This window comes from Prionailurus viverrinus, chromosome A1 (genome assembly GCF_022837055.1).
Source record: "Prionailurus viverrinus isolate Anna chromosome A1, UM_Priviv_1.0, whole genome shotgun sequence".
In the NCBI taxonomy this organism is placed as follows: domain Eukaryota; kingdom Metazoa; phylum Chordata; class Mammalia; order Carnivora; family Felidae; genus Prionailurus; species Prionailurus viverrinus.
Window position 1 is genome coordinate 155832607 of NC_062561.1, and position 17194 is coordinate 155849800.

The following is a 17194-nucleotide window of genomic DNA, read 5'->3' on the forward strand; positions in this document are numbered from 1 at the left end:
ACATAACTTCCATGCCCTAATAACCAAAAGCAATATTAGATTAATCTTGTATTCTAAAACAATTTTATCTGTGACTTTCAAGTTTCATAGCTATAAACCTATCGGTATCAATTATGACAGGAAGATTTTTAAATGCATTGTTTACCTTAGGAGATTTTTCATGAAGACCATTATCAAAGGCAGTAGAAATATAATCACTATAAATAAAGACCATACAAAAAAACTCTTCAGGTGTTGGGTATAATCATTTCTGCTCGACCTTCTAAAATAAATATGCAAATGCTGCAGCTTAAGGTATACCTGCTATAAGTAAAAAATGAAAACAGAATTCAACAATCTTGTTCACTTGTGCAAACACAGATTTCATATGCAACTGAGGAAAACTCTCATGTGATCAGTTTGTTAAATAGCCTACACATAGTTTGCTTGAAGACTGACTTGAGGTCTACCTAAGACGAGTGTTTCCTGTCAAGTACTCTGCATTTCTGAACTTAAAAGTAAAACAAAAGATGGTTCATATTTCATTGTGAAATATACAACATTCTTTCATGTTCAACCTTTTAAGATTTTTTTTTCCTTCATAGCAGGCAAAAGATAAAAGATGTAACAAGGAAATTAACTTTCTCCTGTTTTTCTTGTTTTATTTCACTTGCACTCTCTTCCTTCTCGCTTCATCTCTCTCTAAAGATTGGAAATGTGTAGTAACACCTGCTGGGGCGGTAACAGCAGTTGAGCTTTGCCTGAATAATGCCCTGTGAGTGCTTAGAGGGACACAGATCACTGTCTCCATGCTCCTTCCGCTCATCGCATGGTTACACCTGGCATCAGAAGGTTGGCCACAATGAACTGTCTTCATGCCCACCATGGCAAGACCTCGAAACTTGGAGCTCTGGGCAGTGGTGTCCCTTCCGTAGCCCAGCGGAACTGAGAATAGAATCTTTGTCCTTCCACCACAGATGGTCAACCTACTGGAGTGTGCCAGTAATCTGAGAAGGAGGCCAAGCTTATTTTAATTACAAATTACCCCGTCACTTCACGTTTGTTATCTCTCTGTACCTGTAGTTCATGCAGCAGACAACTTAATACACATGATTTAAATAATCATCAAAACCTTCTCTGTTTCGGCACTTTCCACCTTTCTCTGGAAAGCCTGCACGTTTGTAGGGATTTATAACTGCAAGTGCCTGAAGTCAAGTTTCAGTTCTAGCAAATGTGGGGTAGATGCGACTTTAAAACAAACTGATCAGACATTGGAACAACAAAGACCAGAGGATTAAGGCAGTCTCTGAAGATGAAAGTGTAAAGAGATCTTGGGGGAAAATCGCTTGAGAGAAGCCTTTTAAAAATCAAACAGAAAAACTCTCATCAGTGGGCTCCTGCTCCTTTTTTAGAATTTTAGCAACATGTGCAAGGGGTTTTATTTATCAAGTCAGATCTCCCATTCTTTAAATAAAAAAAAATTTTTAAGCGAAAGCCAGGTTCATAACCCTTCAGCAGTTTCCCCAAAGTTACTTAGCACTATTGTCACTAGAAAAACATCTCATAATTTCAGAACATTTTCCAGCAAAAAATACACGGAACTGAAGAGAAACCCATGTGCCCATGTGGAAATACTTAGCTGCTTCTCCTATACTGAACTGTGCGCATTCACAGAGAACACATGACATATTTCCTTGTTATGTATACACTTTTTTTTGTTCAACAATGCCAAAAAGTGATAACTTGGAGACTGAGAATTATACTGACAGTCACCTGTCATTCATTGTCCTTTATTCTGACAACCTCAGGCATTCAGGCATGGATTTATGGGTTTTGCCCCCTTTTGCTTTATTTTTAAAAGAGTTGGGGGATGGGGGAGAATATCAGAGGATTCAGTCCTGAATAGACTTTTGTTTTGCTCTTTCTTTTACCTCTTGACTGTGTCAAATGCAGTGTGTCCCTCATGCAGTTTCTCTCTTTAGAGAGCCTCGGCTGGGCCAGCTAGTTAGTATTCAGAGACAAGGCAAAGAGGATAAAATTCTTCTCTCTGCTTGCTGAGACTGCAAATAAGCAATTAGACTAAAAGCAATGTATTAGAGAAAGAAGGCCATCGCAGACATCATTGTTGACTGGAACCTGCCAATATAACTTTAAAATTGTAAAAACTTCATAGCAAGGAGAAATAGTCACTTAGAGGCACATAAGTTGGTTAAGACACTAAGTCCGTATTCGCTACAGACATTTCTGCTGTGTAATGTACTCTGTGAACTGTAAGGTTTTCCATTTAATCTTGTTTACTTATTGTAATGAGAAACAAATGGTTGAAATTAGCAATGGTGATAGAAAATTCAACCTTTTATAGTATTGCGTGTTATGAAAACATTTTCTAGATTGGCATGTTACTCCCATTTTCATTTGAGCACACTTTAAAGGACTGTAATGGAGGTCTGAAGGTTACAAACTGTTTTATGTCTAACCGAGTAATATCATAGATCTCTGCTGAAGAGTTAGATTGGAGATTTAAAACAATATATGCCAGCCTTTTGCTAGGTATCAATGATAGCATATGAGGTAGTGCTTAAGAATCTTCTTCCTCCCTTTAATATAGAGATTGCATGCTGGGTTCTAGCAATTGATGCATTTCCTGTGCAAATGCTCAAATGCAGCTACTCTGTTAATTACATTGGGATTGCCTAATTCCATTTTGTCATAGACCAATCTCCAGTGAGCCTTCACGATTGTCCAAATGATGGGAGGTAGCAAGTAGACCTTCCTGATTCGATATATTTAATCCATCTCTTTTTCCTTTTTCCTCCCTCATCCTTCCAAACCACATTTCCCGAAAGTTGAGAAATGCTAGCCTGATGAATTTATTTTTACATTTTCTAAGCCAGGAAAAAGAAAGGAATCTGGATTATTGACATTCTTTACCGGAACTACAGTAGACTAGAGTTAGCAGAAAAAACTGCTAATCATCACAGTTTTCGTGTTGGAAGCAATTTGCCTATAATTAGTAAGTTGATAAATACCAACAAAATGGGTGCTAAAACGAACAACTCTTGTGCTGAGAGACATTTGACTCTACATTACACTTTGCATTTTTATATATGCAGCATTACATTTTGTTACAAAGAGCGACAACTTTAGTGGCAGCTGAAATGCTCTAATCTGTCTTCTGAAGGAAAGCAGACATACATCTTAATATAACGACTTCTTTTATAAAACGTATCTTTTTTGGAGGAGTAAGCAATGCAAGGATAAGGAAAGAAGTTGGTGTTTTATTTATTTTATATAAAATGGTAGCAGAAGACAGAAGACTTGTTTTGCTAGAAAATGAAATGCCATAGCATGGAAGATTAAACGGTGCCATTGACTTCAGGTGTATTCTTCATTGGTAATACCAAATGCATACTTGTGTGTAGATATTTCTTTACTACATTTCGTGTTAAATGATCATCGTATGAAATGTTTCAACCGCATTTAGAATCAAGCACATGGTCATTCTGGTTCGATCCAAAAAGGAAAAGTGTGTGGTGTACTAATATGTGAGACAAATGTTTAATTCAAATAAGCAAGACATGGTATATTATATCTTTAAAATCAAATAGCTTTATATGTCTGAAATGTTTTAATAAAACGCTGGCTTTTCAAAGGTCTAAATCACAATAGGTATGTTATATGTAATGAATAAAAGAATATGATAGCTTTATCCGTGGTATGCTGAAATTCTGACTCGCATTGTTATCAGAAAACATAATACCACAAAATATTCAATCTATGTGATCTGATAGAACAAAAGAGATTATCCTAAACAAATTGTGAGGGTGTAAATTGAAAAAAAAATTTCTTTATGTGAACGGGATTGGGAAAAAACTACACCTTGTTAGTGCTTTTTAAAAGCCTGGTGTTTACTGGGGTGCCTGAGTGGCTCAGTTGGTTGAGCGTCCAACTTCGGCTCAGGTCATGATCTCATGGTTTGTGAGTTCGAGCCCCGAGAAGGGCTCTGTGCTGTCAGCTCGGAGCCTGGCCCCTGCTTCCGATTCTGTGTCTCCTTCTCTCTCTGTCCCTCCCCCACTTGTTCTGTCTCTCTCTGTCTCTCAAAAATAAATAAATGTAATAAAAATTTTAAAAATAAATAAATAATAAAAAAAACAAAACAAAAGTCTGGTGTTTACAGACTTAATTTTAAGAGTATCCTTATCTACAGCTAATTAACTTGATTAGCACACGAGATTCTCTGAGATCTTGCAGAATCTTTATACTAACAGACCATGTGGTAAATGGATTGATTTCTAGTTATCAAGCATCTTCTAATATATCCCTTATATTCTTGCATTTAAATATATTTGACTAAGTTTGCTCTTCATTTCCTTTTAACAGTATACCTTTTGTACTCCTACATACTGAATGAGACAGTAAGAAATGACCACCGGCAAAACAAATACACGTTTTCCTTCCCCTCTTCAGAACATTCTATAGTGGGTGGTAAAATATTTAAGCCATTTCAAAGTCATGTGAACTATCCCAAATATGTCAGGAAAGAAGAGGCTGCAATTTATTATTTTTCTGCAGTGAATCCACATGAAAGAAAATAATTTTAAAGGCCTAAGTAGCTTTGTTTTCATTTACAGTTCATGTCATTAATTTCACACCATGAGCATTTTGCTTATTTGAGGTACAGCATACTTTTGATCAGTAGCAGATTGATCATTATGCAATAAAAAGGCAGAGATTTTGAAGAACTGTGTATTGCAGTTATTTGTGAAGTACATGTTCCATCTCATTTATTATTATTTATATCATTATTACTTTTATTATCATTATTGTTTTCCTTCATATCCATCCCGGTTGAAGCCTGGGCTTGAATTCGTTGGGCACGTATGGTTTCAATGATGATTTATTATACGATGGGCTCAAAATTAATTTTGCAAATGTAAATTTTTCATGGTATGTTGTTTGATAAAAAACAAGGTAAATATTTTCATATTTAAATTTAACTTTATAACTCCTTTTTAAAAGCCTTTCTCTTACCTATTTTCCAAATTCAAGAGCAAGAGAGTTCGAGATTAAAGATTGAAGCTATGCAATTTGGATCTGGTCAATTTTGCTGCCATTTTTTCTTCACCAATATTATTTGATTCATTGTAGGTCCTCTTCCTTCCACATAACGACTCCATTTAAGAGACAGCAAGTGCTGTTTAGACTATCTTGGCGGAGTATTTATTCCTTTCTAAAACAAAGTTACCTATAGTGAGCTGCAAGTGTCTTTCTTTGTGCTTGGTTTATTCCCAACCTTTTTTTGCCATTCAAAAACAATGCTGACACATGCATGAAATGACAAATAGCATTAGTGTAATAAAGGAGTTAAACCAAACCCAAAGCACGGTCATATATTAAATTGTTTTTAAAAATACTGACCTAAGCACCTCTATGAGATGTTATTAGTAAAATGTGAAGAAGAAGAAAAAAGACATTTGGAAGTGAGATGTGCTCTCCTTTGTCGCCTGTATAATTGCTGATTTGCCATCATGTTTGCTTGCGATGCCTTTGTCAGATATTATTTCATGTCTCTTTGTCAAAGGAGAGGTTTTGAAGCCTTTTTTCTGCATCTGGGCAACTGCTGTTCAGGGCTCAGACCAAGCCTCCCAGGGTTACAGCAATGTGTCCAAAAAGCTTTGGGTAAAAAAATCTTTTAAGCAGCCCCTCATTTCCACTCACCAGGCCAATGCATATGTTTTACCAAAAGAAAACTTCTAACATTTCCACATCGGCTTCAAACACCGTAAGTGTAACGTAGTGTCGAATTTTCATTAAGACCTAGTGTTGAATAATAACTTGCTCACCCCCCTACCGAAGGATCGCAATCGAATGCAACTGTTATGTCATCTTCCCTGGTAAGTGGTGATTTTCGAGAATTTGATGATTTATAAGGCTTTTCTAAAAATACTTCGCATTTGTAAGTAGATACTTCCCAACACATAGTAAGTCCATACAGAGTCAGATGGAGTAAAAAGAAGTTTCTTTTTCACCCATTTACTTCATCCTGGGGAGTTCAGCAAAAAAAAAAAAACCGCTATGGTAAAGCTTTTCATATCAGCAAGCAAAAACAGGAAACGAAATAATTGTGGAATATACAATAATAGGACTATTTTCTGCACAAATCCAACTAGGAGGAGAACTATTCAATTAGGCCTCACGGTTACTTTTAATGAGGGTTGTTGTGGAATAAGTGGAAACATCTGTTACCATGAACCACCACAGTGGCTACACAAGAGAAAAACAGTTCTCTTTTCTATTGATTGGGACTGGTCTTCACGGAACATTCTTATTAGTATGCTTAGAACAACCATGCAAATCTCTAAACCAAATTAATTATTCTTGGCATTCCCAAGAGATAATCCCACGGTCATTTTTTACCAAAGTCAGGGAGCAGGGGAACCCTTTTTCTGTACATATTTTACTATGGTTAGCGATGCCTAATTGTCCTACTGTATGCTGCCTTATTTTACCAGCTACAGACTGAATTCATTCCCATTCTCTCCTTAAAAGTTTGAAACCCCCTAGTGACAGGAATATTAATGTGCCAACACTGTCATATCTATTTCAGCTCATACATATGCAATGTCTTTGTTTTCAAAGATTTATGTCAGACTTTGCTGAAGTGAGGTATTCTACCATTTTAGATAATAGCATGCCAAAGTGATGTTATCAGCCACATTCAGCACTCACTCAAGCAAACGGGAGGAGCATCCATTCCTTCATGGCTTAAACTCATAGAAACTGTTATTTATCCTTATTTGATGAGAAAGTCTTTCAGGGGGAAATGGTGTATTTTTAGAAGAAGATTATGGCCATCCTGTGGATTATCTTTTAATTAAGAATGGATGATTTGTGCCCACTCTGCTGTAGCAAACGTCTTGCTGCTAATGAAGTTTAAAAAGACTTACTTTATTTAATTACAGCTAATCACCAGGGTAAAATGTGGAATTTTCTTTGATCCTACATGTATTGTGGTAATCCCTTTGGCAGATAGCATCTCCTCAAAATATTTTTGAGTTTTTTTGGCGGTCACATCTTAGCAGAAGGTGGAACCACCTTACACTGAAGAATTTCTTTCATTCCCCTCTGTAGTCACCTACCCTGGCATAAAAATTCCATGAAATTTTCTTGCAAGTAGAGATGGTCCTTTAGACAGAGAATGTGGAAGTCTTCACGTATTTGAATCCTTTACTTTGTCTGATATCCAGAATGGGGTTCTTTTCTCTTGTTCAATGATTTAATTCAACTCACATCATTGGCCAGTGTTAATGTGCCCAACACTGGGCCGAGCACTGGGACTAGAAACATACAGAGAACACAGACCGACAATAAGCCAACCTTTACAGATGAACCGTGTTCACTTTCTGCTGCATCCATTCCATGTGGACATAAATATGTAAATGTGCTGTAAACCCAGGGGTGGCTTTGTCTTTGGTTTAAAACCAGGAATGGCTTTGTCTTTGGTTTGCTTTGTTTCTAATCACCAGAATGCCATTATTTTGCTTACTTGAAACTTCTAAGATGAAGCAGGGCTCTACCTTTTATTTTCCTCCTCTATCACTACCCTCTGGAATCAAGTACGGTATATATGTTAACCCCCTTTATTCCTTCCTGAATCTCAAAGAAAATTCTTTTCAAGAATATTTCTTAAGCCAGTTCTGATTCTGGGTGATAGCTGTCCCTGATTTTTCATCTTTATAAACACCAGACTTAATCACTCCCACTAAAAGTAAAAATAAAATCTTGGGTATGCTTCTTACATTTACTCTTTTGATTATAAATTACCTTTTTTTTTTTAAGTGCAAGCCCATCCCCAAAAAACTAATAAGCATGGTTTATGTTTTTAATCTCAAAGATGTCATCCTATTTTTTCAAAAAATTACCTTTTTCTCCTTTTTCTGCGTTTTTATTCTGTAATCTTCTGTCCTTTTGATCCAGACAATGTAGGCTTGTTTGGCATAAAGGCCCTGAAGGGCAAGGTTGGCTCCCTGAGGAAGAGAAGAAAAACTGCCAGTGGGTGGCAGAACAGGGTACCAACCTGCCCTACTCCACCCCAACCGCCCACACTCACTTAGAGATGGGGTCAAAAACAGCATCTGAACAGAATAAATGGACTGTGTTTTTTTTTTTTTAACTTTCCTGGAAAATGACTATATCTAAACTAATCAAAATGAAAGAAATATAGGTCTTGGTACAACTTTTTCATGACTTGACATTTGGCTGGTTTTGAGAATATAAAAAAAGAATACCCAGCATTCCCCCAAACAGAATTCACACCGAGGCAAATAATTTCTTTCGAAATAGTGTAAAATAATCTATTAAATCATTACTCTATCATTTTTAACTTCAGAAGAAGTCATCTGGGCAGAACTATTTGCTACGCATCTCCAAATATTTTCTGCTCTGTTTAACAAATGTGAGTTTCTACGAATTCTTTTGGTTTGCCAGGACTCCAGCAGATTTAAAGCAGGTTTGTTGTGAAATCAGTGCGAGGTCTCTATCTCACACCTAGGGTTCCACTATCACACAACAATGAGAACTCTCTCCTCATGCCTGCATATGAGGACTTACACAAATCCCTCCAGGCATCCTTCACACTACCCCGCACCCAGGGAGGGGGAATCTCTGGACCACTTCACCCAGAACTCGCCTCATCCTAGCAGTGGGCATTTAGACTTACGAAGTAATTAAGTTGAGAGGAAGTTCTTCCAAAGTGCAATTCACGTCGTAAAAAAATTAAACATTATAAAGTTGGAGAAGCAAAACAGAATTTGTGGTTAGTTCCTGTAATATATTAAACATCTGCAGTTTTGTCTCCTTATCAGGATGTGGGGTTGTGCTGAAGTCACATCCTGATAACATCTGCACATTACGGATAGTTTTTGCTTTATTCTTTGTGGTCCGTTGATGAGAGATTCTTTAACATCCCTTCAGTCATCAAGACCCCAGTTGAATTTCTTTGCTTGTGACAGCCTTAAAGGTGGTCTCATTTACATTTGCGAAAATGTCACAATATAGAAAGATATTTTCAGTTTGATGTTTCATCCCTTCCTTTTTTTATCCGGATGCTAGTTTTAGCTTTTCAAATGAATGTCGATCTCAAAATAGATTTTCCATGAAATATATTTTGTCTGATTTTTGAAACACCATGTCTACAGCAGAAGATTTTTTTTTCCCAAAAAAGTTTCAGCGATGGATGGCGCCTCTGCTTCTGCTTTGCGCTGTGGGAACAGCTGCGCGCCACGTAAGGGCTGGCTGGTGTGAGGCCCAGTAACACAGCGTGCACCCTTTATTGGAAAAGGTCAGGTATTGACCGGATCCCTAATGACCCCAATTACATCTGAGCTGAGTAAACAGTCAATAAACAATGACATTAACATCTGTAGAAAAAGCATTTACTTTAAATTTCCACGATGATTGGCAACACCCTCTGCAGCTCCAGGAAGTCTTTGAGATTCTAGAGGTTTTAAAAGAAGATGGAACCATGGAAAGTTACAGCATCTATCTCAATAATCTTAAGATAGCTAAAAGGTTCGTTCATAATGCTGAATACATCTTTTTTGATGCAGCCAGCCTAGGGTTAATGGCAAAGACAACCTTACGGAGCCCTATTACTTACACATTTTAAAAGGATTATTTGCTTTTGAGTGGTCATTTTCTTGATCAATTTAGTGGATACTTTTCTGTACCTACCTGGAATTCAGAGAGTTGGATAAGTTGTTTTCCCGGCACTCTTTTTAAGGGTTGAGATCATATTCATAAAGCATACCCTTTTTTAAATTTCCAAATATTTGGAGATTTTTCTCTATATTATTGACTTCTAATATAAATCTGTTGTGGTTAGAGAATATACTCTGTGCCATTTCCCTTTTTGTAAAAGTAAATCATTTATTTTTTTCACCTGTGCTATTGTCTCTCTTGGTCAACTTCCCATATGTACTTGAAAAGAATGTGTATTCTGCCGTGTTGGGTGGAATGTTCTATAAAATACTGTTTGGGCCAAGAGTTTTGACAGAACTGTCCAAATTTTCTATATCTTTACTGATATATTTTGTCTATATGTTCTATCAGTTACTGAGAGTGGAGTATTAAAAATGTCTAGCTGTGATTGTGGATTTAAGTGCATCTTCTTTGCTTCACAGATTTTGAGACTCTTTTATTAGACGAATACACATTTAAGATGTCTTCTTGATAAACTGACCCTTTTATCATTATGAAATGCCCTCTTTATTTCTGGCAATACTCCTTCTCTTGAAGTCACTTAGTCTGATATTAATATAACCACACAGCTAGGAAACACAGATTTTATTTTTAAGCGTCTGGTTACATTTGTGGGTCAGATATTTAGAAAGAGTGCATCAGCTTACCTGTCACCTTGCATTCCCATAAATATCAACCACAGGGGCGAATTTATCCTTTCTCATTGGTTAAGACATAGCCTTCTGAGACAAGAGCAACTAGAGAAGGAGAAATTAAACTAAATGAAAAATGAGTGAGAATATGATACAAAATAAATCCAAATAAAATCTTCATTACTTAGAAAACCTCAATCTGTAATTTTTATAGTTATTTTAATATTCTTCTAAAATTTTTAACTCAATTATGAGCTGCTGTGGGTTGACTAGTACCCACCCCCCAAATTCATATCCATTCAGAGCCTCAGAATGTGACCTTCTTTGGAAACGGGGCATATATATATATACCTGGTTTTTCCCTCCCCCCTTACATGACATTCTTCTTGCCTTTAAGCTCACGCAGAGAAATATTTTTATGAATTTAAAAAAAAATACTACTATGCAGTGTGTTCATACTCTGATAGTAATTCCACTTTAAGTTTGGCCAAAGAAGTATATTAAATGTCAAGTGACCTTGCTATATGTAAGAGAGAAATCATAAAACTGTAATATTGACAATACTAATAAAATGCAAGTCACTTCTAGGGATCTCCCAATTTTGTAGGGGAAATCTCTTCAAAGTAGATTATCAAGGTAATATATCCAGAATATGTAGAACACATGTTCCCAAATCTCCGGAGAATCACCTGGCCCAATTCTCCAGTTTCTAGAAAATTCTGGTTTTTCATGTGTAATTAAGGGACATAGCAACCTCTCGATAAAACTTTGTCTTGTCAATTTTTCATTGCACCTAGTGGGAAACAGAAAGGCCAGAGTTGCCCTATTAATGCCGCTGCTGCAGTGTGGATTCTAGCTGCTCAGCATGGCATAACCCCCTGAATGATGAGAAAGCTGACGAAGCCTGCCGTCCAGTTTCCTTCCAAATCCATTTTCTGTCACAACCCTTATCAAATAAAGCTCACACTTCAGTTATGAGTATGTGTCTGTGTTAGGTATGTCGCCCACATGTCTTTCACTTTGTAATCACTCGGATTAACTCTTGGATTTTGCTCTCATGTGAGTAATTGAGATCTCCTAATACCAGAACTTGCCAACTACAATCACCATTCCTGGACTTGATTTTGAGGCACTGGGAAAATTCTTTCAAAGACTCAGAATCTACAGCCTATATTTGTGTTTTTTGTCAAGACAGTCTAAATGCAATCCCCTAGAGTTTAATTGGGGTTCTAAACAAACCTACAGATATTCTGGAAGATAAATTACTTGTGTGTTCCTGATTCTTCTATGAGAACATGTACGTCATATGCTTTATCTTTTACTGTGTTCTGTGGCGATTTGTTCTAATCTAAATACTAATTTTTCCCCTTTAGGTTACTTGTTTCAAACACAATACAGATTTTGATTGCAAATTCTCCATCTCTATTGACAATGTCCTATTTGACATCTTCTCTTTCCCAGGTTCCTATCACCCCATCCGTAGTCTCCTGATCTCTTCCCACTTCTTTGATTACTCTTGATTCTTTCTCTGCATTTCCTTTTTTTCCCTTTTCTCTAAGATTAGGTTTCCTCTCATAGATCTCTCTAGGCTATTTTCTCCCTTTTATGGTTTTTACAGTGACTTTGGGGACACCTCAATGCAGATGACTCTCAAATCTATACAACAGTCAAAATCTCAACTGTTCTTCCTCATAAATCTTTTCTACTTGTGCTTCATATTTTTCCAAAGTATATATTTCAACAAGCCTCAAAACCTCATACATCTCTTTACCACTGCTCATTCCCTTCCCTATAGCTTTCACATTGTGTAACGTATCCTCCAAATACTTTTTGAAAGCATTCTTTTCTCCTCATTTTTACTGCTAAGGTCATATTGCCAGCAGTGTACAATATGTCATTCACCCCCTCCGAAAAATGTGTGTATAGATAGATAGATATAAATATAGATATAGATATAGGTAGATGCAAGAAAAAATACATAAATTTAATATAAATGTTATTAATATAAAAGGTGTGTAGCACACAATTTAAAAATTATAATAAAATCTATATTATTCTTTGCCGTAAATTTCACAGATCCAATTCATTCTCACACGATGCATTTGTTGATCTTCACCAAACTCTCATACCTACAGTCAATCAACCCATGGTTGCAATTGATGAATACATGAAGTTCTGATGTAAAGATCCTAAAAAAAAATAAAGGTGTAAGTTGAAAGTTTACTCATTCAGTAATCACATGGGCACCTTTGGATAATTCTATTTTATTGGAAAAAATATTCCACGGGGGTGCCTGGGTTGTTTAGGTGTCCGACTCTTGATTTTGGCTCAGGTCATGATCTCATGGTTCATGGAATGAGGCCCTCCATCGGGTTCTGCACTGACAGTGCGGAGCCTACTTGGGATTCTCTCTCTCTCCCTCTCTCTCTGCCCCTCACCCACTTGTGCTTTCTCTCTCTCAAAATAAATAAATCTTTAAAAAAAAGAAAAAAATGTTCTATGAATTTTTGTGGTATTCACAATGGAACTACTATAGACATAATTTTAAGTTTAATCTGCATTATTATAATCGTCATTACTTTCTTAAATCTAGACAATAAACATGCCAAACACTCAAGTCATGATTGCAGCATTTGCCAATCACTGTAGTGTAAATGCTCTGTCATGACTAATTTCAAGCTACTACCGTAATGTCACTAAAATTGAATTGGGAAGAGATAGGCAATAGTACATAATTTTACCTCTTGTGCACAATGTAGATATGTGTAAACCTCAAATGCATAGATAATAGTAAACTAAGTATGAAGTGAATAATTTTGAGTATTTAGTACTTTACTTTTAATATAAATTATTTTAATTGTAAGTTTACATAATTTAACCTTTAATATAATGATTGTATATAAAAACTGCCTCACAGAATTCCTGAAAACAGCAACTGGCTCTCACTAGCAGGTACAAGCTGGCTCCAGAATGGCACTACTTATGGTTCATCTAGCCTATGCAATGATTTCCTAACTAGTTTTCTTTTCCTTCTATGAAGACTTCTCACATATAGTTTTCAGACGACGTGTAGCTATAGATGCATGATTCCTATTCAAACACTCAGAGTATTTCCCATTCTTAAGAGAATAAATCCTGAACTTTAGACTGACATGGGGAATCTAGATCCGGACCTTGCAAATATCCCTCACCACTCAACTTCCTGTTCTAATTCACTCTACCCACACTAAATTCTCACTGTGTCCAAGATTCTTTTTATATTCTTCAGCCGTACTTTTTGCCTGCAATTGTTTTCTCTCCATCTTTGCATGTGCAAATCCTATACATGCCACAAGATCAATTAAAACTTCAGATTCTGTGTGCATTTTCCCCTCTTTCTATCTGGAAATAACTTATCCCTTTGTCCTCTCATTACAACACTCATTTTTCTACCTTGTATTCACTTTTACTGCATTTTTTATGTGTAAGGGAGTGTTTTCATTACTGGGAATATTAAAGGAAATACAGTCTCTTTGTTTTAATGAAACTCAGTTTACAAAGGAAGATAGAAAATCCACAATTAGGGGCACCTGGGTGGCTCAGTTGGTTAAGCGTCCAACTTCAGCTCAGGTCACGATCTTCGGTCAGCGAGTTCGAGCCCCACGTCGGGCTCTGGGCTGATGGCTCAGAGCCTGGAGCCTGCTTCCGATTCTGTGTCTCCCTCTCTCTCTGCCCCTCCCCCGTTCATGGTCTGTCTCTCTCTGTCTCAAAAATAAATAAACGTTAAAAAAAATTAAAAAAAAAAAAAAAAGAAAATCCACAATTACAATAGATGATGTGTGCTGCTGTGGTAAAGGAATGTACCTTAGGCTAAGAGCCAAGCAGAAAAAAGGGAAAAAGATTGTAAGAGGCTCAACAAATTTTGTCTGTCTCATGTCCTGAAGGAATACAGTATATTTGATGCACAGATGTGGAAGGAATAAAGAGTACATGGAGGTAAGAGGCAAGAAGTGAAATAAGAAAGCTAGGCATAAACCTTCTATGACAACAAGCTTGAACTTCATTCTGTAGGAAATTGAGAAGTTTCAAATGATTTTAAGTAACTATCACTTTGACAGCAGTATGGAGGATGGATTGAAATGATGAAAGATGGGGAAGGGAAGACCAGACAGAAGTCTTTTGAAGAAATTTGGGAGAGAAACATGAAAGCACTGAATTCAGATAGTGACAGAGAAGTGGGAACTTAGTTTAAAATATGATTATTTAATGACTGGATGTTTAAGTGAGAAGGAAGAGTCAAATGACCTCCCGGTTTATTTTTTTTTTTATTTTTTTTATTTTTTCAACGTTTATTTATTTTTGGGACAGAGAGAGACAGAGCATGAACGGGGGAGGGGCAGAGAGAGAGGGAGACACAGAATCGGAAACAGGCTCCAGGCTCTGAGCCATCAGCCCAGAGCCCGACGCGGGGCTCGAACTCATAGACCGCGAGATCGTGACCTGGCTGAAGTCGGACGCTTAACCGACTGCGCCACCCAGGCGCCCCAACCTCCCGGTTTATGTCTTTGTTCAATGGATAGGCAGGGATCTCTTTTATTTAAAAGGTAGGATAATCATATAATTGATCATCCACAATGATTTAAGAGCTGAAGAGGATGCTGAAAATAATGGAAGTTGTAGAATTTTAAAATTATTTTGCTTTGGCCAACTAACTGTTCTTGTTTTATTGGTGGTACTATGTAGTAGATCTACTCAAAAAATAAATTTCCGAAATAAATGATTTCTAAAACAATAACACTTCTATTTTGATGCGTAGAATACATCAGTTTGTTTGGAAATAGCTATGAGCTGTATGTGTGCCACGACCAAATCTGCATATATTTCCGCTTCATAACTTTCTTAGTTTGTTAAAAACATTGTTTTTGGTATGATTGCACACTACTCCAAAATTTCTTATGACCAATGTAAGAAAAAACAATTTTATCCTCAGTGTTGCCCTTTGTAAAGAATTTACAATTCCATTTCCAGGAATGTCATGCATTTCATCTATGACAAAATACACTTTCAAAAGTTTTACTTTGATTCTGTAAATTAGATGGGAAAAAAATTAAACCACTTTTGGAATTAATTTTCTACTTGAAATATCTGATGACAGTGATGTAACATTGACATCATCTAACACTTCATGGAGTTTCTTTTTTCCTACTAATGGGTCAAAAATAAAAGCAATAACCTCATTTTTGTATGTAAAAGAAATCTTGGAATCAAAATAAGTGAAATTAACTGAGATGAGCTGTCATCTGATCTAAATGAAAACTCATGTCTCAAAGAGTGATATATAAACACACTGACTATATACGCGTGTTAAATAGTTTACTTTGGACTCAGCCTCCAAAAGACATTTCTTTTGTAGTATATATTGATGGTGCTTAGCAAATTGTCACCTTCTATTTACACATACAGCTATGTCCCCTGAGGATAGGGGATAGTAAATGTCACCTAACTTCTTGTGCAGGTTATATAGTCAATGTCAAAATATATTTGAGGTATGGTAAACCAATATTTAATTGTTCAACAAGCATGCACTTTTGTTTTTTCAGTTTATTTTTTTGCTTAAAAGGAAATATATTAGGAAACATAAAGGTATTACCAAAAATAAAACTATTGAATAGTTAGAGATTTGCACCATATAATAAATATCAAAATCATTCTAGCAAGACTGTTTAAATTATTCTTTGTGTTTCCCATGGCAGGCTATGCTCAACCTTTACTAACTGTTTATGTTTCATGTATACACAACCTGTCATTTCCCATTTTCTCATCGAATTCACTGATTGACAACTCTGCATATCTCACAGACCACTCTATGGACCCTGGCACAACTGGTTAGTATACCAAGTACCATCACGGGCATCAGAGGAGAATACCCCTCCCGTTACCCCATGGGTACCACATGGAGTTAGCTTCTTTGGATGAAATGAGAGCTTAGACACACTGTGCCTGGACAAAACTAGGAATAGTGATAGAATATAAATTCTGTTCACCTTACATATGACTCACACATTACTGGATGAGAACATGACAGAAGCTAGTGGAGTTCTACTAAGTTCATGTAAGACTAGTTTAATTCAACTGTTAATAATATGAATATCAAATATAATATAATTATTACAGTATATAATAATATAAAAAATAAAACAATGGAAACAAATATAAAACAAGACAGGATGCTGGGTGAAGAGGAAAAAGTTGTAACTGTTCCAGGAAAACTGGGATATAGAGTCACCCTAATACTAAGCCTTCCTCTGATAGCCAAATAAACTGATTTGAATTCCCAAATTACATCTTGTTTTCAGACTATGTGTGGGCAAACATTTTATTAATGTGTGATATTGCTGGCAGCTTTTGGATTTTAATTTTATATTCCAAATTCCAAGATGTCCTTTTTGTATCCATGTTTTTGACTCTAATGACGCTAATTTGCCAATATTCACCATAGTCTTTACTGTGTATTTGAAAAAAAAAAACATCCACCTTTACATGTTAAAGAATACTGGAAGAGGTACAGATTTTGGAGGGAAGACGATTTCAGTTTTGAGCATACCAAAGTGAAGTGTCTGAGAGACAACCATGGAAAATTAAGTAAGAAGACAGATATATGGATCTGGAGCTCAGGAAAGAGCTGTATGCTAAAAATATAGATTTTGGAATCAAACTTATAGGAGGTTATTTGAAAACACAGGTGTAAGTAGCCTGTTTCCAGGGAGACTGAATGGAGATGGCTCAATGTAGAACACTGAGAAACAATATACATTTATATACATATTGAAAGGCCTTATTACTGC

General features: G+C 36.3%; 1 long non-coding RNA gene across 1 annotated transcript in view; it reads right to left on the minus strand.

Moving 5' to 3' along the window:
- Positions 1–9417: 9417 nt before the first annotated feature.
- Positions 9418–17194, minus strand: part of LOC125161361 (uncharacterized) — a 36648-nt gene continuing 28871 nt past the window's right edge. The window contains exons 4-5 of the long non-coding RNA XR_007150616.1: positions 10386–10475; positions 9418–9475 (exon numbers count right to left, since the gene is read on the minus strand). This is a non-coding gene — a long non-coding RNA (uncharacterized LOC125161361). The remainder of the gene's footprint in view (positions 9476–10385; positions 10476–17194) is intronic.